The sequence below is a fragment of the Medicago truncatula genome, chromosome 5, assembly GCF_003473485.1.
Source record: "Medicago truncatula cultivar Jemalong A17 chromosome 5, MtrunA17r5.0-ANR, whole genome shotgun sequence".
Lineage (NCBI taxonomy): Eukaryota > Viridiplantae > Streptophyta > Magnoliopsida > Fabales > Fabaceae > Medicago > Medicago truncatula.
Window position 1 is genome coordinate 35,473,859 of NC_053046.1, and position 23,561 is coordinate 35,497,419.

The 23,561-nt window shown below is 31.6% G+C and overlaps 1 pseudogene; it reads right to left on the reverse strand.

Annotated features, from left to right (window-relative positions):
* Positions 1-19,906: 19,906 nt before the first annotated feature.
* On the reverse strand, positions 19,907-22,295 carry LOC11433767 (putative F-box protein At3g29830; annotated as a pseudogene).
* Between the last annotated feature and the right edge of the window lie 1,266 nt (positions 22,296-23,561).

Consider the following 23,561-nt stretch of genomic DNA (forward strand, 5'->3'; position numbering starts at 1 on the left):
GTTAATTAACTATATTCATGAATTACCATGACTAGGTTTAATTAGCATTTACTACTACCTATGAAGCACGGATACGGACACGGATACCGGACACGACACAGACATTGACACACCAGACATTGACACACCGACACAGTTAATAATTTAAGAAAATCATAAAATTCAGTGTAATTATGTTTGTCGTGTCGAACAACACACAACAAGTGTCCGACAGAGGGACACGGCTTATTCGAAGAGTGTCCGTACTTCATAGACTACTATCTAACTAAAATTGAGAATACAAAGTAATTGAAAAATGATTTAACTTGTAATTAGATTAGATGATATGCAAAATATCATGATTTTTAAAAAAATATCTGGGAGGAGACATCAAGATCACAATGTAACTAAAAAGATTATATACTTGACGACAACTCTCCACAATATGAAGGACCATAAACATCAATCTATTATGATTTTTTCACCTCAATATATCAATCTATTATGAAAACAAATTAAAATAGAAATAATTATGTGACCTCACCTTTAATTTTTGCTCCAAGCTGACATATTTCATGTGCACTGAAAATCCTTCAGATCAAGAACCTTGTAGCAGCATTAGTCATTAATTGCAGCTGCAGCATCATCAGGATTCTCATATGTCAAAGGGCTAATCTATTTGAAACAATCAAAACAAATTAAACCCTTCAAAATCTTGTGAATCCTGATGATGCTCCACCGGCAATCAACGACTGGTATCATCATCAGATCTCTCCACGATTATCATGCTAGGTCACCATTCATGCTATATAAGACAAGATCAAACAAGATCGGGGAAAAAAACGAAGAGGAAGGTGAAGAGAAAAAGGTAATTAGGTAGTGAAACCCTAACCCTAATAGTTCTCTCATCAATAAACTTTTCTTACAAAAAAAAAATTTAAAACCTAAAGCATGTAAGGATAGAAAAGAATTGCTAAAAAACATGAAAGGAAAAAATTATAAAAAGAGAAAATGATAAATTAGAGAGAAGAAGGGTTGAGAGATGTGAGTGGTATGAAGAAGGTTGAAAAATGATGTATATATAGATGTAGAAACGAGATGAGTGTGTGGTTGTTAGTAATAATAAGTGAAGATCGACATTGGTTGGTGCTTAAAGATCTGCCAGTAAGAGAGAGAGGAACAGTTACACATCGTAATCCTAGGTACCAAAAACAACCTTAAACTTAAAACCTGTCTGACCCAGATCTGATACCTCAGATGGAAGAGAATAATAGTATCACATGATGTGTGAGATTTGGGTAAACAAAAGTTACCTATTTTAAGGAAATGGGTTGGCGTTTAGAATTGGAGAATGTATATTGCGTTCTCAATAAGCATTTTCAAAGGGTAACTGACAGACAAAGACAGACAGGCACTCTAACTAGGGTTTCAAACTCAACTCCCAACTTTATTGTAATTTGATTGGTTAGTTTTGTAGTTTACTTGTTTACCCCTCTATTAACCTTTTATGGACTCTTTTATGTTTCAATATTATTGTACTTTTAAAGGTTAATGGAGCATGGATAGTCTCATTCTACATTTGTTAATTGGTTGGGTTATCCTCTCTATGCTTGTCGACCATTTAATTAGTTAATACTTTTTTTTTACCATAGATCATCAATTTAATCTCTAAATTATCACTCTCATTTTAATTTACTCCTTAAATAAATTATATAAATCTAGTAATAAATAGTTTTTAGATAAAATATGTTAATTTAGTCTTTATTATCTTATGAAACCACATAATTTGGGAAATGTTAAAGAGTGCCCTTAAAGAATTGGTTAAGAGGATAAAATTAGAAATATTGTACTCCCTCAATCTGATATTATGTGACCTAGTTGACTCTGTCGTGTATGTCAATGTACAATTTTAAACTTAAATATATTTAATAATCTATTTGAAAAAATTATAAAAATTTAATATTTTGAAAAATATTCATCGCGACACGAATCTAACAACATCTTATATGTTATATTTTGTCTTTATATATTAGTAGAAAAATAAGGTCAAAACATGTTATATGAACAATACACATTTTAAAATTAGGTCATATAAAATGGGACGGAAAAAATATATTTGAAAATTGTGAAAAGTGTTGAATTTGAGATTTTAAAAGTTAAAATATTGTTGAATTCCATGCACACTTACTAATTTTGGTTTCCTTCTTAGCATAACCCATATAATTTGGATTCCAAATTAAAAATGAGTGATAGTTTAAGAATACATTGATGGTTAATTTATTTCTTTTTAATGATAAATTAAATTAATCTCGATTATTGATGTGTGTTAACGTTCTACATTTTTTTTTTTATAAACTAGAGTATCATGTGGAATTGTTCCCAAAAAAACACAACCAAAGCACAAAAATAGCAAAGTAGCAAAGATGTACATGATTACAAATTCCTTTGGTCCTTCAAAAAAAATTCCTTTGGCATCACCATTAGAGAGAGCGTCAATGAACCAAAAGAAAAAGTATTTGGCACTATACGACCAATCAAGTAGTCTCACAAAAGATAACTTCTCAAATCATCACTAATCTTCACATCTTTCATAAAAAAATACTTGTTTTATTTACTTAACCAATGCCCTGAAAATATTGTTTATCCTTCTCTAGTTTACAACGTCAAGGTACATAGTTGCTTCAAAAAAAAAAAAACGTCAAGGTACATAGTTTACAATAACAAATATAGCAAACTCAATCGAATAATAACATGGGCACATAATGTCATATTTTACAACAAATATGACAAGAATCATAATTAATGAGTATCTATAAACCAATTGACAAAGAATGTGACAAAAAGTATACTTGAAAAGAGGAATCAACCAATCCAATAAGTTTAGTAAGGTCTCTAAAACTCAACGATTGAAATGTTTGAAACGAATTAAAGCTTTAGACTAGAGTATGAGAGCAATAGTGATGGAATATAAAGTGCATTTTATCTGTTAAAAAATAAATGATGGGATATGACAACTCCAATTGATTGTAAAATTGTTTTAGAGACATGTCAAAATTTGAGGGCAAGAGACACGATAAAAACTTATTTTTTGTCTCTCATTAAATCACAACATAACTTTTTGTTCATTACAATAAAAGTTTGTCTTATGTTATGTTGTTCTATCTAAATACCGAGCTTTTAGCAATTCTAACGCATCCTAAAAAACGCTGCAATTCTAACGCATCCTAAATTGAATGTTATATAAAAATTAATTTTTTATGATCTCTAGAGTCATAAAGCATATTGATTGCATTGCATATTCAAATATGGTAACGGGAGAAAATTCTCTTCATATACTCTGTCGGGAAATGATAGATACAGTGACAGAATTTATCAATAATATTTTAAGTCAGTGTATTTGTTAACATCTTTCCTTAATTACATACCATTATCTTCCTTAATTTCCGCCAAATAACAAATTTAATTGATTGAGAGACTTTGTCTTGATAAAAACTCTCTAGATAAATAACAACGCTCATACTATGCCACACCGAACAAATAGCGATTTGGTTTATAAATATATTTATCAACAAGTATTTTCCAGATTATGAATATTGGTTACGTATCGATAAAAATAGAATCCTAGATTTAGTTACTAGATGATATGACGTTTTCATTTAATATTACCAAAATAATAGCGTGATATTAAGTTACATGATATGCATGTTATTCGTTAGAGAAAAAAATATATTTTACTCGTCTGAAAAGCAAACAAAACGTTACTTCAATTAATTTTGAAATCTGAACAAACTTTGTCTAAAAAATGTGAAACATGTTATGGATAGTGTTCATGATAAAATATTTATTCTTCAAACAAGATTTTGGCTTCTAGACGTTAACCTTCCTTTGTTAATATGATGGATGAATAAGAATTTTTAGGTAATCGTGTTCATGCCAAAAGAAATCACATCATCCTCATACATTTGAGGCAAATTTTGGCCATGAAATACTTTGGCGGAATCTGAGTATTAGCATGCATTGCACTATAAGTTGAGTTGTTCTCCAGGTAAAAAAGAATCTCCCCTGTATTTATATCTTTCATGATTTGATTTCCCTCACTTTTTCTAATTAAGTAGTGCAAAGAAAAAAAGACAATTTGCTATAGTGAATTTTTTTTTGGAAACTCGGATTTTTATTAGTAAAGGACACCATAATTAAAATCTTTTTAGAAGTTTTATTTTGAGGTTTAGGGTGTCACAAACTCGTTATTTTATTTGATGAATATTAAATGATCGTTAGTGGGGATTAATTAGGATTATATAGATGCATTGCGTAATTCAAATGTTTTTAAGTAAATTAATGCTCATCTTCCTTAAGGTCTCCTCACGAATGAGGAAGTAAGTAATCCATTAAGCTCATTTCTAGTTCCCTTGAAGCCCGTAATCTCGACCTTCTTTAGATGTGATTTCACACATTTGTAAGCTTCTATAGTATTATCAATCCAATATTTTTCTGGAATAATGGTTCAAAAATCTGCAATATAAACAACAATACAGTCCAATGTCTTATTTATTTTTTTTCAAAAGGCAGATAAAATATAGAATTTAATATGATATCCAACAAGTTAAAAAAAATAGACTGTCAATCAATCATAACCTTCGAATTATAAAAAATATTTGATTTTTATTTTATCTATATTTGAAAGTCAGATATATGAATTGTTGTGATGAATAATGCTAAGAAGACACCCTTTACCATAGTCTCTTTATTGCTTGAAATTCATATATGTCCCACCAAGTTCGTCGGTCCCATAAAAATTTAGTGAAACTTATATGAATTTTAACCAAAAAAGAGAGTGTATTTGATTGTATGTTAAAGAGTGTGATACTAGAATTCCTTGTGTTGTCATTTTTTTTACAATGACTTTCTGTCAAAATGAAAATCAAATTATAGACCCAAGTTAATTTCTATATTTTGACTATGTAATAAAAAAAAAAGTTCCCCAAAATTAAACAATATAACTTTTTTATGCACATATAATCAATTAATTAAATTAAAATATGATATCACGATCATGTTAATTTCTCATATCTACAACGTCTATATGTTGAAATATAATCAGATACATGTATAAAAATAGTTTACGTCAACATTAATGTAACAAATTAAATTCTTATAATATATTTCCTCAAAAAAATTAAATCTATATAACATATATATCAAATCATTTAAAAAAATTAAAATTTTGTAATACTTACCTTCATATATTTTTCTTCAACAATTTCAATTGCGAGATACTCTAAGTTAGGGCAACTCGTTAGCATAAATGTGATTTCCTCAAACTTAAACTAATGTAAAGAGGTCTTCATTATCAAATGTTTCACCTTCAAATTACGACGTTTTGATCCTCGAGTATAAATATTCTTTTCATATCATACACAAACCTTTAATAAAGAAAATAAATAATTATCATTTATTCTAAAAAAAATATAAGTTGAGCACTATGTATTTACCAAAAGAGTGGTTGTCGAATAAGTGGTAGATACATGGTGCTCACAAAAGAGTTCTTTAAACAAAATTACGATATAAGTTAAGCACTATATATCTACCTACCACTAATAAACATTTTGTTAAACTATATTTCACTTATTCTTTTTCACACAGTATCTCACTATTGTTAGACTCTTTACAATTAAACTAGTTTTATAAATAATAAACATATCAATTAAGTTAGGTTTCTAGAATAGATTTCTAACAACTTTATACCAACAAAAAACACTTATCATCATCTCCAATTCATTTTTATGTTAAATTTCCACATGCATACTTATAGCAATTAGTAACACACTATATATAACTAAAAAGTAAATGCTATTACTTGTTAATTTTGACTAAAGTTTACTTATGGTAAATAAATCCAAAATATTTGAAAATGGAGCACATTATTAACGGTGAATTCATTTATTCTAATATTCAACCAATGTTAATATTAACAAGTAATTAAGAAAGAATTTATACCCCAACCCTGAGCCATGCCCTCTCTATCAAAATTTCATGAGAAGTTGAAATGAAATTGTGGTAAGTGCCACTAGAGTGAGCTAGTCTCTGATCTTGGAAATCTTGAACTAGCATGAATGTATTGGTTAGTCTGTGCGACAATAGTAAATCCCGATCCAGGAGGAGATGGAGAAGGGTCTGAAGTCGTTATTGGTTGTCGTGGTGTACAAAACTACCAGGCCACACATGCACAATAGATGGAGAAGGAATTTGATTCACATGACCTTCTGTCAATAACCTAACATGCATGTTGTTGAACATTTATTGTGCTTTCAACATAAGTACCATCAATTCCTTGTTGAATACAGGTATCAAAGAAGTCCAGGTTGTTGTTATTATCACCATTTTGGATAAAACTTGTGCCTCGAGAAGAAAACTTGATGCTTTTGTTACTGTAGAGGGATATATAAATGATGCAGAGGTAAGAGAAGGATCATGTATTCCTCTAATTAAGTTCGTCTAAGGATCTTCTTGACGAATTAATCTACTAAGACCGACCTAGTGGGAAAGTTATAATGAGATGAGTCATGATCTCTGAAAACTCTCCCACTAGGTCGCTCGATAGTCTTAGTAGATTACGTCGTCAAGAAGATCCTTGGACGAACTTACTTAGAGGAAGACATGATCCTTCTCCTACCTCTGCATCATTTCTATATCCCTCTGCAGCAATAAGAGGAGCAGCAAGTTCTTCTTCTCAAGGCACAAGTTTTAGCCAGAATGGTGATAATAACAACAACATGGACTTCTTTGATACCTCTATTCAACAAGGAATGGAAGATGTTTACGTTGAAAGCACAACAAATGTTCAATAACATGTTAGGTTATTGACAGAAGGTCTTGTGAATCGAATTCCTTCTCCAACTATTTTTCATGTGTGGCCTATTAGTTTTGTACCACCACGACAACCAATAACGACTTCAGATCCTCCATCGAGTAATTATTAGCTAAACCCTTCTCCATCTCTTCCTGGATCGGGATTTACTATTGATGTACAAACTATTCAGTACATTTAGACTGGTTCAGGATCGCAAAGATCAGAGACTGTAGTTCGCTCTAACGGTAGTTACCACAATTTCATTTCAAATTCTCATGAACTTTCGATAGAGAGGGAAATGCTCAGGGTTGAGGTATATATGCTTTCTTAATTACTTATTAATATTAAATTTGGTTGAAGATTAGAATAAATGAATTCACCGTTAATAATGTGCTTCATTTTCAAATATTTTGGATTTATTTACCAGCAAGTAAACTTTAGTCAAAATTAATAAGTGATAGCATTTAATTTGTGGTTATACATTGTGTATTACTATAGGTATGCATGTGGAAATTTAATATTGCAATGAATTTCAAATGATGATAAGTGTGTTTTGTTAATATAAAGTTGTTAGAAATCTATTCTAGAAACCTAACTTAATTGATATGTTTATCATTTTTAAAAATAATTTAATTGTTAAGAGTAGTGAGATGTTGTGTCAAAAAGAATAAGCAAAATATAGTTTAACAAAATGTTTATAAGTGTTAGATACATAATGCTCAGCTTATATCCTAATTTTGTAAAGAACTCTTTTGTGACCACTATGTATCTACCACTTATTCGACCACCACTATTGTACCACCCATGTTACATCCAAGGGTTGAAGTTTGAACTTCAAACATCCTACTTATGCACCTTAAAAATGAGAATTTCTAATTATTATACTATTTGACAAAAAAAAAAATCAATAATCTCTTTAAAGGTAAAAACAGACGTCTTAGAGAAAGTGCACGAGATAATCATTCTATGTTCATTATCATTTATCAGTTTTGGAATACCCTCTTAGATGCATAGTGCAAGTACATTATATGTAATGTTAAATCTCTTAAGAGAGAGTTTTGGGATCCATTACAATAGTATCATCTTGAAGGGTTTAATTTCAGCATTTCTGTGCAAATGATGTCATTTCAGACAACACTAGATAGTTAAATTTCGAGAAAGAAAAACACTTTATTCATTGAATTTAACCGTCCTCACAACCACTATATCCAAGCACATCAACTTATTGGTTTTTTTAAAGGTAGATGTATCGTACTACGACCATAAAAATGCAAAATTTAAATATAAGTACACCTTCTATTCCCCGACTAAGAAGATACACTCTAAAATAAAGTAGAACAACGATTTAGACATTCCAACTTTCCTATCACTTTATAATATCTATCACTTCATTCTCTCTTATCTCTATCTTTCTCAATATATATACACACCTATGAGGTGTCTAACAAATATTTTCTAAAATACGTACCCAACCATTAAACGCCACAATGAATACAATGATAACAACAAGACATAAATTCACTCATAAAAAAAATAAAAAAATAAAAACAAGACATAGATCTTGCTATAAATCATTTCAACGACTATACTTTATTATACTATAAAATTAATATACCATGAAACAACAACAATAATAATAATAATAAAATTTAAGAAAAAAGATAAAAAGGTAAAGAAAATTAAAGTACCTGGAGCAAGTAAGTGCAAACAATCATAACTCTTGCAGAAGCGATCTCCTTCAATAATTTGTAAATTTGATAAAAACCAAGTCCAAGAAATCCTTTGAAAGTGAATCTTTAAGATTAACCTCATCCAATACATGTGATTGAATATCAACGACGACAAAATTAAGTTGACCCATGATAATTGAAACCCTTCAAATTTGGGGTATTAACTTTGAACAATTTCATGAGTTTGATCAAATTTAATAAAGAAGAGTTCATTGAACTCTATGTTTCTTGTTAATTTGCATACCTTCTTCCAATCTTTAGAAAGGATTGAAGTTCTCGCAGCATCCTTAAAAGGGAGAGAGGAGACAAAGATTGATAGAAATGAATCATGTAACAAATTAAACCTGTCTATGTTCACTCCCATGATCGACAAGATTGTTGAAAATCGTGTGTGTATGTGTTTTTCTCGTGAATGTTTTTTTTTTTTCTCTCGTGTATATTACTAACTAGGAATGAAGATATTTATAATGCCGATAGCTGAAATCCAATTAATTTTATAGAATCTTTTGTTTTATTTTATTTTATATCTATGGTAGATAATCATATTATAATGTTTTTCCTTATTGTGTTTTTCTATTAAAAAAATAGTATATATTATTATATTTTTGGTCAAAAATAATTAATGTCTCTTTATTACATTCAATTACTTTTTAAGTTAAGTAGTAATAATTTTTCTTAAAAGAATTTTTCTTAAAAAGTTATTACCTACTGTATAATTATAATAGTTAATATGTTTGACTAACATTTTTTTCGTCTCAATAAATTTTTCAAAAAATTATAATTATAATAATTAATATGTTTGCTTATAATATTTGCTCAAAAAATGTTTGCTTATAATATATTGTGGCATAAGGAGTAATATAAGAACTAATTAGTATGTACTCCCTCCGCTCTGATAAAAAAAGCGCACATCCTTTAAGAAAGTGGACTATAAGGTTTTGTTTGAATAGATGAGAGCGGAGCGAAATAGAAAAAATGAAACAGAGTGGAATGGAACCGAAATTTCATTCCATTGTTTGGATATCTTACATTATGATATACTAATGTTTCTATTCTATTATTTGAAAAGTGAACGGAACGAAACAATTAAAAAAATTAATTCCATTTTTACCCTTATTTTATAAACGATATTATTATGTAAAATGTACTATTACCAAAAGTTTATCTCCATTAATAATTCATCCATCCCTTTCTAACCTTCAAGAACCATTTATTTTGAAAAAAAGACAAAATATAGCGGTGTGGGTGTTAAGAATAAGGCTTAAATAAGTTTTTTGTTATAAATATAACAGGAGCAATATTATATCTCTAAAAAAATAACATCAATAATTATTCAAGAATAAAAGCAGCCAATCACGATGCACTATTTGCCACAATTAATGAAGGTGTGGCTGAAAAATAGGAAATGAACAAATAAATCATGCAATTAAAATTTGTCAGTTGTGTCTTGAAAAAATTTTGATGCTATTTTTCTAGAGAAATAACATTTTCCATATAACAGATATTGATTTTAGTCCTTATAAAATAAAACAAAACGAGGTGTCTTCATCCTCATCATCGCTATAAGAAAAAAGGTGTTTTGCGACATTTACAATGACTGATTGCGACTGTTAGAAGGGTCGCATATGTACATTTACGACTGTTCCCCAACAAACGCTGATGTTGGGGTCACAACTGTCTTTTGTGACAGTTCAAGGAACGATCGTACCAACTGTCACAAGGCTATTGCAACAGTTCCTAACAGTCACAAAGTAGACGCTTTAATTTAATATAAATAGACTTTCGACCCATCACAACAGTCGCAAATGTTTAATTAAAAAAAATTAAATGGGGCAGTTTTTGTTGCCAATTTAAATAAATATATTAATAAATACTTAAAATACAGAAATATATAACTAAAAATATCAAAATCTCATTCATATAATTCTTTTAATAGTAACAATGAAAACAATAGACAAAGTACATAGTTTAAACATTGAAAAACCAGTACACTAGTGGGTGGACATTCAGAACAACATTCCCAAAAAATTAGATTAAGTAACATTCCCAAAACTTTATACAGATGAAGGAAAAACTTTTATACAAATGAAGTTAATAATAGTCTACAGAAAATTGAGTCACATAGTGTTATTTGATAGATCAATAGCTTCTTCCTCAGTGCTACATTTTTTTACACAAGGTCCAAATACTTGTTTCCAAATTTGCATGGAAGTAGTCACATCAGTCATGAAGTTATGAAGACTGGTTCAACATAGAATCCTTTCTTTCCATGCTGCCATTGCATTTGTAAAACATAATCAAATATAATGGAATCTGCAGAAATACATAACTGAACATACTTGCACAGAAATTATAATCATATACCTCTGGTTGACAACACCCACAAGTCAATATGGTTGCACCCTCTTAGCATTTGAGACAAACTTCAATATTTTTCATACTGAACCATATAATGTGAATATTGAATATTACATGCGATGAATAATGCTAAGAAGACACCCTCTACCAACACGCAAATTTGGTAGAGGGTGTCTTCCAACACGCTTTCTTTATTGCTTGAAATTCATATAAGTTCCACCAAGTTACGTGGGTCTCATAAATTTAGTGGAACTCATAAATTTTAACCAATAAAAGATAATGTGTCTGAATGTATGTTAAAATGAGTGATGCTAGATTTCCTCGTGCATTTTTTACGATATCAATTTTTTATATATATTTTGACCATGTAAACAAAAAAAAGTTAATTTATATATCTTGACTATGTAAACAAAAAAAAAAATCCCCAAAATTAAACAATGTAACTTTTTTATGCACGTATATTCAATTAATTAAACTAAACTATGATATCCCTTTATCATGTTAATTTCTCATATCTACAATATCTCTGTATGTTCCTTAAAAAAATATCTATATGTTGGAATATAATCAGATAAATGTATAAAAACAATTTATGCCGACATTGATGTATACAAATTAAATTCTTATAATATATGCCCTCTTAAAAAATTAAATCTATATAACATATACACCAAATCATTCAAATCAAATTAAATTTTTGTAATACTTACATTCATATATTTTTTCTCAACAATTTCAATTGTGAGATGCTCTAGGTTAGGGCAGCTCTTTAGCATGAATGCGATTCCCTCAAACTCAAGCGGGTGCAAAAAGGTCTTCATTATCAAATGTTTCACCTTCATGTTACGACGCGTACGTTTTGATCCTCAAGTATAAATATTATTTTCATACCATACACAAAACGTTAATAAAGATAATAAAAAATTATCATTTATCCTAAAAAAAAAAAATTTATCATTTATAAAAGTTAAACCTACGATATCACAAACGCGTACGTTTTCTCTCCTTTGTTTTCTACAATCTCCTTAAATAATCGATGTCTTCAAATCTAGGTCATTGCCAATACTATTTGTTATTTGAGGTTACGATTTTTAGTAATCGAAAGATAAATCAATGGTTTTTGAGTAAAGCCAAGAGTCTCATAAAGCAATTACCTCGACCCCAACAAACCCATTGCTAAGAGAACCAATTTATTCACTTTTTAAATTTAATACAATATTACAACTCTTAAGAATTCACGATGGTCTCCCCAAATCCAAAGAAATAAAAAACCATTGCATCATAAAATAACTGTCAGCTTGGGAGATGAAATTATTCAAGGACACAATTTTTGGTATCATAAGCTTGGGAGAAACAATCATTAGAGATACTCTACGAGCATCCAAAAGCCAAGATTTCATCATGCAGTTATCGTCTTGTGTTTCATATTCTTCATATTCTTTTTCTTCTTGAGCAGCCTTTTTTCTAGAGATGAAGCCCCATTTTGTTTTTTACATTTAGGGACCATTCGTCGTAGTTGCCACAATATCTCCCTATCTCTTGAGATTCCGTAAGTGAAAAGAATAATTACATGAGGGATTTGAAGGAGAATTAGTGTTACAGACCTTAATTATAACACTAACTTAATTCAACACAGACTCTCCAAACGACATTTTCTCCATTCGCAAGATTCGAACTTAAGACTTTTTATAAGAAATTTAAGTTTGTTACACTCAAACCAATGTAATGTTGGCACTTTAATATAATTTTTTCTTATATAAAAATATAAATACCAATGCATTAAATTTTAGCAAAAATCAAATCGAGGGGTCATTTGTATTATTGATAAAACAGTAAAATCAATTCCAAATAAAAGTCTTACACAAGTAAACTCCAACTAAAAAACCAAAGTCTAAGCAATTAAGCAAATAAAATGGAAAAATAAAATAAAACCTTGTTTCAAACAAACACAACACTTTCAAAGGTTCATTAACATATCAATAACTCCAAATTAGTTGAAGCTTTTGGAATTGTCAGCAAAGATCTAGCTGCTTCACGACGGGCAGTGACATTCGGGCCAGCCTCTTCTTTCATGTCATCTTTAAGTAAATTGATGCTCATCTTTCTTAAGGCCTCCCCACGAAGGAGGAAGTAAGTAATCACACTAAGCTCATTTCTAGTTCCCTTGTATTAGATAAACATAAGTTAGCTCCTATAGTTAAGGTTAAACTGCAATTCCTATCACTATGTAAATGTGTTGTATATCATAGTTAGTTGTATTAGTCATTCCACAATATCAGGAGCATTCAAATGTACGCTCCATTGATACTAGGATACGCTCCACTAATAGTAGGAGTTAGTTTTCTATACTGTGTATCAGTCTGTAACTATATATTGCCATACATTATGGCCATCAGTATCAATTGAATTATCATTCCCTTTTATGGTATTCAGAGCTTATTAGCTTAAAAGCCTTTTTTTTTATCGATCCATTATGACTTCCCCACTTTCTGATAGTGAAACTTCCCAAATGACACCCACTGTGTCATCATCAATTGATAAATTGATTGTGCTAAATGCAGGTTCTCAACTCTGCATCAAGCTCGATGGTGAAAACTATCCTGCTTGGAGAATCCAATTCATGGCTTTGTTAACAGGCTATGATCTTATGGGATACGTTGATGGTACCAAAGAATGTCCATCAAAATATTTGGAGAACAATTCCACGGCTGTTAATCCAGCCTTCACTCATTGGGTTAGACAAGATCAACTCATTTTGCATGGGATTGTCTCATCTGTGGCTGCAACAGTAGTCACTCATTTGGGTACTGTAAAGAATTCAAACCAGGCATGGGAGATCCTCAAAACCATGTATGCTGGTCGCTCGCGTGTGCGTGTCATGGCACTCAAACAACGCATATCCAATTCTGTCAAAGGAACTCAATCAATGGCTGCATATCTCCAAGGAATCAAGGCCATCGCTGATGAACTTTCAATCATTGATCACCCCCTTGATGAAACAGATCTTGTTATTCACACCCTTAACGGCTTGAATAACGAGTATCGTGAAATTTCAGCTGCCCTTCGTATAAGGGAAACCCCAATTGTCTTTGCTGAACTTCATGAAAAACTCATGGATTTTGAAACCATCCACAATCGTGCTGATCAGACTGTTGCTGATACCGTGATAGCTACTGCAAATGCAGCCGCTCGCTACAAAGGCCAACAACCAAGGAACAACTATGGTAACAACTCAAATCCTCCACCATCTAATGGTGACAATAGGGTGATATGTCAGTTCTGCAACAAAGCTGGACACACTGCTAAAATATGTTACCGTATTAAGGGATTTCCAAAAAGAAATGGACCAAAGCCAACAGCCAATGTTGCCGGTCATCAATTTGCAGCGCAAAATGCCAATTGGATCATGGACACAGGTGCTTCCCACCATATTTCTCAAGATTTGCAGCAGCTTACTTTAGCAAATTCCTATCCCGGAGCAGATCAGGTCGTTGTTGGTGATGGAACAGGTTTGAAAATTACTCACACTGGTAACTCAATTATTCACACACCTAGTAAACCACTTCACCTTAATCAAGTCTTGTGTGTTCCTAACATTAAATCTAATTTATTGTTAGTTTCCAAATTATGTCAATCTAATAGTTGTTCTGTTGAATTTTTCCCCAATCGTTTTGTTGTCAAGGACTTGAACTCGGGTCAAGCACTACTCCAAGGACCTCTTAAGCATGATCTCTATCATCTACCACCTGCATCCATTCCATCCAATTCACCTCAAGCATTTCATTCAAGCATTCACTCAACCTCCACCTGGCATCATAAGTTAGGACATCCTTCTTTCAAAACAATAAAGCATCTGACTGATAGTCATCATCTACCAATAAAGCTTCCTATATCACATGAGTGCAGCTCCTGTCATTGTTCCAAAAGTCACAAACTTCCGTTTTCAAATCATCATCTCACAAGTAGCAAACCATTGGAGCTTCTTTTCTCTGATGTTTGGGGGCCGGCTCCTATTAGATCAATAGATGGTTATTTGTACTATTTAATCATTGTTGATCATTTTTCCAAATATGTATGGTTGTATCCAATGAAACATAAGTCAGATGTATTTTCTATTTTTGTCCAATTCAAATCCATTGTTGAAAAATATTTTAATTTGCCTATTGTTTCTCTTTTCACGGATAATGGTGGAGAATTTATCAAATTAAAATCATTTCTTGCCAATAATGGTATATCACATCTGACCACACCACCTCATACACCTGAAATAAATGGCACTGCTGAGAGGAGACACAGACACGTTGTTGAAACAGGTCGTGCTCTCTTGCATCATGCTAATTTACCTTCACAATTATGGTCATTTGCATTTACTACAGCTGCATATTTGATTAATAGAATGCCTAAGCCTATAATTCACATGAAATCTCCTTTTGAAATCTTATTCAAAACCATACCAGACTACAATAAACTTCACTCATTTGGATGCTTGTGTTTTCCTTGGTTAAAACCATATATGAAAAATAAACTCCAACCTAAATCAAAACCATGCATATTCTTAGGATATTCTACGTCTCAGCATGCATATTTTTGCCTTGAACCACTGTCACAAAGAATTTATGTGTCGAGGCATGTCAATTTTGTTGAAAATTCATTTCCATATCAGTCCATCATTAAGCCATCCTCTAGTTGTCCACTCACTCCACAATATGATTCAACATTACATAGTATCATTCATGTCAAAAAAGGTAGAAATACCAACGTAAATGAGTCCTCCAATTCTGCTCCAGTACTAGTAGTACCTACACCGAGTCTGTTACTACAACCTGAATCGAGTTTGTCACCTCAATCTAAACCGAGTCTGTCTTTGCAACCAGAATTGAGTCTGTCCTTGCAATCTGAACCGAGCCTTTCACTACAACCTGAACCTGTGTCTATAGGGATACCAGTGATTAGTGATAATTCACCTAGTTCCACCACCAACTCTGTACCAAATCAGGTTCCAAGTCTACAATCCAATAAACCAGTACAACGTGATCCTATAGTGACAAGGTCACAACATAATATTTTCAAACCCAAGAAAATGTTTGTGGTTACTAAACATGATTTGCAAGAAAATCTTGAGCCATCCACTATTACTCAAGCACTTAAAATACCACATTGGAGAGATGCTAGTTCTGCAGAATTTAACGCACTTATGAACAATGGTACTTGGACCTTGGTACCTCGTCTAGCTCATACAAATGTAGTTGGCTGTAAATGGTTGTTTCGGATTAAAAGAAATCCGGATGGAAGTGTGTCACGGTACAAGGCAAGGTTGGTTGCCAAAGGGTTCACTCAAACACCAGGCCTTGATTTTAAGGAAACTTTTGCACCAGTTGTGAAACCTCAAACCATTAAAGTGGTTCTCACTTTAGCACTTGGTCAAGGATGGTCTTTACATCAGATGGATGTCAATAATGCCTTTTTACAAGGAAAATTAACTGAAGATGTCTACATGCAGCAACCGCCAGGGTTCATTCACTCTGAACTTCCACAACATGTTTGCAAACTTAAGAAAGCTATATATGGTTTGAGACAAGCACCTCGCGCGTGGCATGATTCTCTCAAGGCATTCGTTCTCTTTGTTGGGTTTTGTACAAGCCTAAGTGATCCATCTTTGTTTATTTACAACAAACACGGTGTGCAGGCCTTCTGTAACGCCCACTTTCGTTTAATCGTTATTTAATCGAGTTTAGGCCATTATATTATAATTATATAGTATATGCATGATTTTGATATGTTTTGTTGATTTGTGGTGAATTTAGTGATTTGATTGATGACGTGATAAGTTATGAGTTTTGGAGGATTTGATTATGATATGAGATTTATTTTATTGATAAATAGAATAAAGATTTGAAAATAATATAAAATATTTAGTTGAGGGCTGTTTTGATATTTTAGATAGTTTTGGGGGAGGAAGTGAGATAAGATAAGTAATTAGAAAAAGATATAAATAGGAGAAGACCTAATATTTTAGAAACTCATTGTACGTGAAAACTTTTGGAAAAAAGGGAGAAAAAGCCAAGTCTAGAGGAACCAAGGTAGAGTGCTGCGATTTTCTTCATACAAGGTAAGGGTGAGACTAATAATTCAATAGCATTGATTGTTGTAATTCTGATGATTAGTTGACAAAGTTAGGATTGATTTAGAGAAGTTTTGGAATTAGGTCAAAACCCTAAAAATTGATGATCAAACGGTAAAACTTGTTTAGATTGATGTAGAAACCGTCCTTTAACCTTAGAACATGTTTAGGATGGATTATTGAATCAAAATTAGGCTTTGAACCATGTTGTGTGATGGATTTTTGAGAAAAACCCTAGTCTGCCCGTGCTTCTGTTCATCGCTCGCCACGGCGAGTGATGATCCTCGCCTCGCGAGTGATGATCTTCATCGCTCGCCACGCGAGCCCTTCCTTTTCGCCTCGCGAGTTGTTTGGTTCAACTCGCCATGGCGAGCAACCCCTCCTCGCCTCGCGAGCTTAGGCAGAGTGCATGTCATATTTTGTGTTTCGACCTTTTGAGTTGGACCTTGGATGCCTATGAGTGCCTGAACATACCTAGTATTGATTAGGAATGAATTTAGGATCACAGGGAACCCAGAACAAGCTTAGTTTGGGAGTTGAGTGGTACTCGCCGTGGCGAGTAAGTACTCTCGCCTCGCGAGTACAACCAGGATGAACTTGTTTATGTGTTTATGCGATCTGTGTCGCACTTGTTGATCAAGAGTGAACCCCTAACTGGTAATGAGACCTAGTGATGTCGTTTAATGCAGACTGTAGAGTTGTTTAAGTTATATTAATATTAATTGAATATGAACTATTGTATTGTATATTCATGCAAGATAAGAAGATGTGATAATGATACAAATTATGTGCTTTGATATAATGATATCATCTTGTTATGTGACCTGTTTATGCTGCTTCCGTTATTTAACTAAGTGCATAATTATATGATGAAGTTTAGCTCCAAATTATTGGATACATGTTGATAAGTTGATTACGATGTTTTGTTCATATGTGTCCATGCATAGCATATCATTGAGCTTAGTCCTCACCACGAATATTAGGAGCTTTGTCCTCCGCACGTTTTATAGGAGCTTTGTCCTCCGCACGATTAAAGTATATTAATACTTATGATGACGATTGGTACCACATGCATATAAGGAGTCTAGGAGCATTGTCACATTGTCATGATTAAGATGCCTTGTTGATAATGAATGAATATGTGATTACGTGATAAGTGTTTATTGATTATGTTACGTTGTTCATAATGAATTGGATATATGATTACGTGATAACTGTTTAGCATTTATGCAAAGTTAATAATGGAATGATTATGATGTTAATTTATGATTCGCAATTACATTGATTAATGTTATTTTATTATGAAATCTCACCCCTTCTGCTTGGAAATGTTACCCTTCGTATGGGTAACTTGCAGGTGATCGTGCTTAGTGTGCAGTTGCTTCGTGAGTTGGCCTTGCCTTCACTGTGTCGTCTAGGTCGCTCTGATACGTAACGGGATGGGGTTATATGCTATAACATGCTTCATTCTTTTACGTGAACTGCTTATGTTTTGATAAACTCTTTTGAGATACTTGTTGGGCCTGCGTGCCAAAATCGTTTTACGAATTATGATTATGATTTTCCGCTGCTATGTTAAAGATAATTTGTGAAGGTTAAATCATTATTTAACTGTTTTGGATTACGTTTCTATGTGATATCCCGTTTATGGTTTTTACTCTGATAATTGTTTAAGAAATTTGTATATTGGGAAAACGGGGTGTTACACCTTCTTGTTAGTATATGTTGATGATTTACTTTTAACAGGTAGCAGCACTACATTTTTACAACAATTCATGACAGAGCTTTCCACTAAGTTCTCTCTCAAACAACTTGGCTTCCCTCATTATTTCCTTGGAATTGAACTAATTCCAACCAAGTATGGTCTCTTATTATCTCAGCATGGTTATATTAGAGAACTTTTGGAAAAGTTCAACATGTCAGGGGCTAAGTCGGTCAACACTCCATTATGTATGACTACTCCTCTCAAGCTGAATGATGGATCTGTCGCTGCTGATTCCAAGATGTTTCGTAGTATGATTGGTGCACTGCAGTACATCACTTTAACCAGGCCAGATCTCTCATTTGCAATAAATAAATTGTCACAATTTATGCATCAACCAACTGAAATGCACTTTCAGCAACTCAAATGAGTGGTAAGATATCTCAAACTTACTATTAACCATGGTTTGAAGCTTGGAAAACCACCTCATCTCAAATTGCATGCCTTTACTGATGCTGACTGGGGAGGTAATCATGATGACAAAACATCTACATCAGCTTACATAATTTACTTTGGCGGTAATCCTGTTTCATGGTTATCAAAAAGACAGAGAACAATTGCTAGATCATCCACAGAGGCAGAATACAGGTCTGCTGCCAATACTTCAGCTGAAATCATGTGGCTATTAAATCTTTTGAGTGAACTTGGAGTACCGCATCAAACACCTACTCTTTTTTGTGACAATATTGGCACCACTTACTTATGTTCCAATCCGGTATTTCACTCTAGAATGAAGCATATTGCACTTGATTATCATTTTGTGAGGCAGATGGTTCAACTTGGTAAAATTCGAGTCTCACATATATCTACAAAGGATCAACTTGCAGACATTTTAACAAAACCTCTACATCGCACCAGATTTTCAATTCTCAGAGACAAAATTGGTGTCATTGATGGTGACCCAATTTTGAGGGGGCATATTAGATAAACATAAGTTAGCTCCTATAGTTAAGGTTAAACTGCAATCCCTATCACTATGTAAATGTGCTGTATATCATAGTTAGTTGTATTAGTCATTCCACAATATCAGGAGCATTCAAATGTACGCTCCATTGATACTAGGATACGCTCCACTAATAGTAGGAGTTAGTTTTCTATACTGTGTATCAGTCTGTAACTATATATTGCCATACATTATGGCCATCAGTATCAATTGAATTATCATTCCCTTTTACCTTGAAGCCCTTAATCTCAACCTTTTTTAGATGTGATTTCACACATTTGTAAGCTTCTATAGTATCAATCCAATATTTCTCTGGGATAATAGGGAACACTGGTTCAAAAAACTGCAATATAAACAAAAATAAAGTTCAATGTCTTAATTCTTTTCAAATTAAGAGAGAGGAAATATATAATTTAATTAATATCCAATGAGTAAAAATATTAGATTGTCAGTCAATCATAACCTTCGAATTATAAAAATTGTTTGATTTTTATTTTATCTACGTTGAAAGTTAGATATAAGCATTGTTGTGATGAATAATGCTAAGAAGACACGCTCTACTACACACATTTCAACACACTCTTTATTGCTTGAAATTCATATAAGTTCCACCAAATTACACGGGTTCCATTAAATTTACTGGAACTCATATGAATTTTAACCAAAAAAAGAGAATGTGTTTGAATGTACTCCATCCGGTCTTATTTATAAGAAATATTTGACTTTTTTAATTCATTGCATAAATGATGTAATTGATCTATATTTTAGACAAGACACATCAATTACTTAATGAATCTAAAAAGTCAATTTATTTTTTTTATAAATAGGATCGGAGGGAGTATATTAAAGAGAGTGATGCTATAATTCCTTGTGTTGTCATTTTTTACAATATCAATTTTTTCTACATTCACTTGTCAAAATGAAAATCAAATTATAAACTATGTAACTTTTTTATTCACATATAATCAATTAATTAAATTAAACTATGATTTCTCTTTATCATGTTAATGTCTTATATCTACAATATCTATATGTTGAAATATTATCAGATGCATGTATAAAAATAGTTTATGCCGACATTAATGTATACAAATCAAATTCTTATAATATATACCCTGTAAAAAAATTAAATCTATATAACATGTACAGCAAATCATTTAAAAAAAATTAAATTTTGTATTACTTACATTCATATATCTTTTCTCAACAATTTCAATTGTGAGATGCTCAAGATTGGGGCAGCTGTTTAGCATGAATGTGATTCCCTAAAACTCAAACTGGTGCAAAGAGGTCTTCATTATCATATGTTTCACCTTCATGTCATGACGCGTACGTTTTGATCCTTGAATATAAATTTTCTTTGTCATATCATACACAAACCGTTAATAAAGATAATAAAAAATTATCATTTATCCGAAAAAAAATAATTTATCATTTACGAAGTTAAACTAACTATTGAAATATTAACATAAGGTTTTTTTTTTGTTCTATATTCAAATATAATTCAAGTCGAACCTCGTCATATTAAAGGGTCAATCTTACATGACTAGACTTAAAGACAATTCTTAAGTTAAGGAAAATAAAAATACATAACAATTAATTGGACTAATTTGTAAAAGAAAAAAGAAAAGTACCTGAAGCCAATAACTACAAACGGTCATTACTCTAGGTGAAGGGAGATCTTTCAATAATTTGTGAAGATAGTAAGAACCATGGCTTTGACATCCAAGCTCAAGGGGAAAGTCAAGATTAACCTCATCCAATGCAGGTGATTGAATATCAATGTCAAAAAGTGACCCGTGATAATCAAAAACCTTTAAATTTGGGGCATTAATTCTGAAAGTACTCGATTTAAAATGACACCTATTAATAACCAATTTTTTCAACCCCAAATATTCTCCCTTCAGGATAAATTCATCCAAACTCCAGCACTTATAAAAATTTAAACTCTCCAACATTTCACAATTGGTTAAAAGTGCCTCAATAGCACATATACTTACTCTCATAAAACCCAAAGAAATTTCTTTGAGTGAATGAAAATTAACCATTTCACTAGCAGAAAAATCGCACGAGTACAATTTCAAAGATTGAAGTCCACTATACTCATAAACATAACTACTCAAATCAACGGAAGCCACAAAATTATTATAATAAAACTCATCTTTGTTCCATGTTGGAGAAGTGAAATCTAATTCCAAATCTTTCACTTCATTTCTTATAGCGAATCTAATACATCGATCAATGTCCTCACTAAATACATTATGAGCTGACATTGTTAAAGAGAATTTGTCAATGGCATTTTCTCCATGATTTTCTATCCCTTTTTTCATGAAATCCAAAAATGCCATTCTTTGAGAATGAACAATTTCATGAGGTTGATCAAATTTAATAAAGAAGAGTTCATTGAACTCTATGTTTCTTGTTAATTTGCATACATTCTCCCAATCTTTAGAGAGGGTTGAAGTTTTCACAGCATCCTTAAAAGGGAGAGAGGAGACAATGATTGATAGCAATGAATCATGCAACAAACTAAACCTATCAATGCTCCCCATGACAAGATTGTTGAAAATCGTGTGTGTATGTTTTTTTCTTTCTCGTGTATGTTACTAGCTAGAGAATGAAGGTATTTATAATGCATATGGCTGATATCCAATTAATGTGATAGTGTCGTTTGGTTTTTAAGGAATGCCTCTAAATAAAATGACAAATAAATAAAAATAATTTCTTTTCCAAAAGTAACGAATGGAATTTTATTTTTTTTGAGAGGACGAATAGAGATATCTGTTCACAATTCTTTTTATGTTAACTTGTAATTTATTTCTTAAACAGTCGTTACCTGTTGTCGGATAATTATAATGATTCGTATTATTATGGCTGGTTTATATATTGTGGCATAAGGAATATATTGTGACAATTAATATGTACATTTTTTAACTAGTTTTATTTATTTCATTGCGTGTTCATGGCTCTTTTATTGGAAGTAAATACATTCTATTATGTATACATAGTTTGTTAGAAAAAACAAATAGTTAGATATTGTTTTTGACAAATAATTAGATATTGTCAATAAATATTTGAGAAAGATGCTAAAAAAATATTAAAATTTAATTTATACTGTATATAAATTGAATACATATTATTTGAGTGACTTTTTCACTTTCAATTATACTCTTAAATAAATGTGTCTATAAGAATCTTACATTATTGATATTATTCAAAAAGATAAGGATTTATATTTTCTATATTATCGGTGTCTTTGAAAAAGATAAATATTGTTTGTTGCAATATAAAAGTGCAAAAATATATATACCTATAATTTTAATCAAAACTAAAAATTCATAAAAGTATTGTTCGTAATTTATTTATTTTATGAGGAAAGTTCGGAATATATATTAATTATCATAATAAAAAGGAAAAGAACGAACAAACAAGTACAAAGTGCCCCGTTGAGTGCTAGTATAATCGAACATATTTGTTTTCAAAATTTAATTTGAGTTTAGGATATCATAAATAAGAGCAAGTGATGATAATAAAATACCTCTTTAATTCAGAATTCAGTATGGTCCATCCCTTTGAGTATCATGTAATATTATTTGATGTAATAAATGCATCTGCAATATTAATGAACAATATGATTATATGAACATTGTCTTCAAACCGTAATCTTGATAATTTGTTGTTTTCTCTATTCATTGATTATTGAAGTGCGACTTTTTGTCAATGGAAGACACTAAAGATTTGTTACAAAAATTACAAGTTTCTTAAGTTTGAAGGGTTTATTGTTGGAGATTCATTGAAGGACTCTATAGACCATGTTA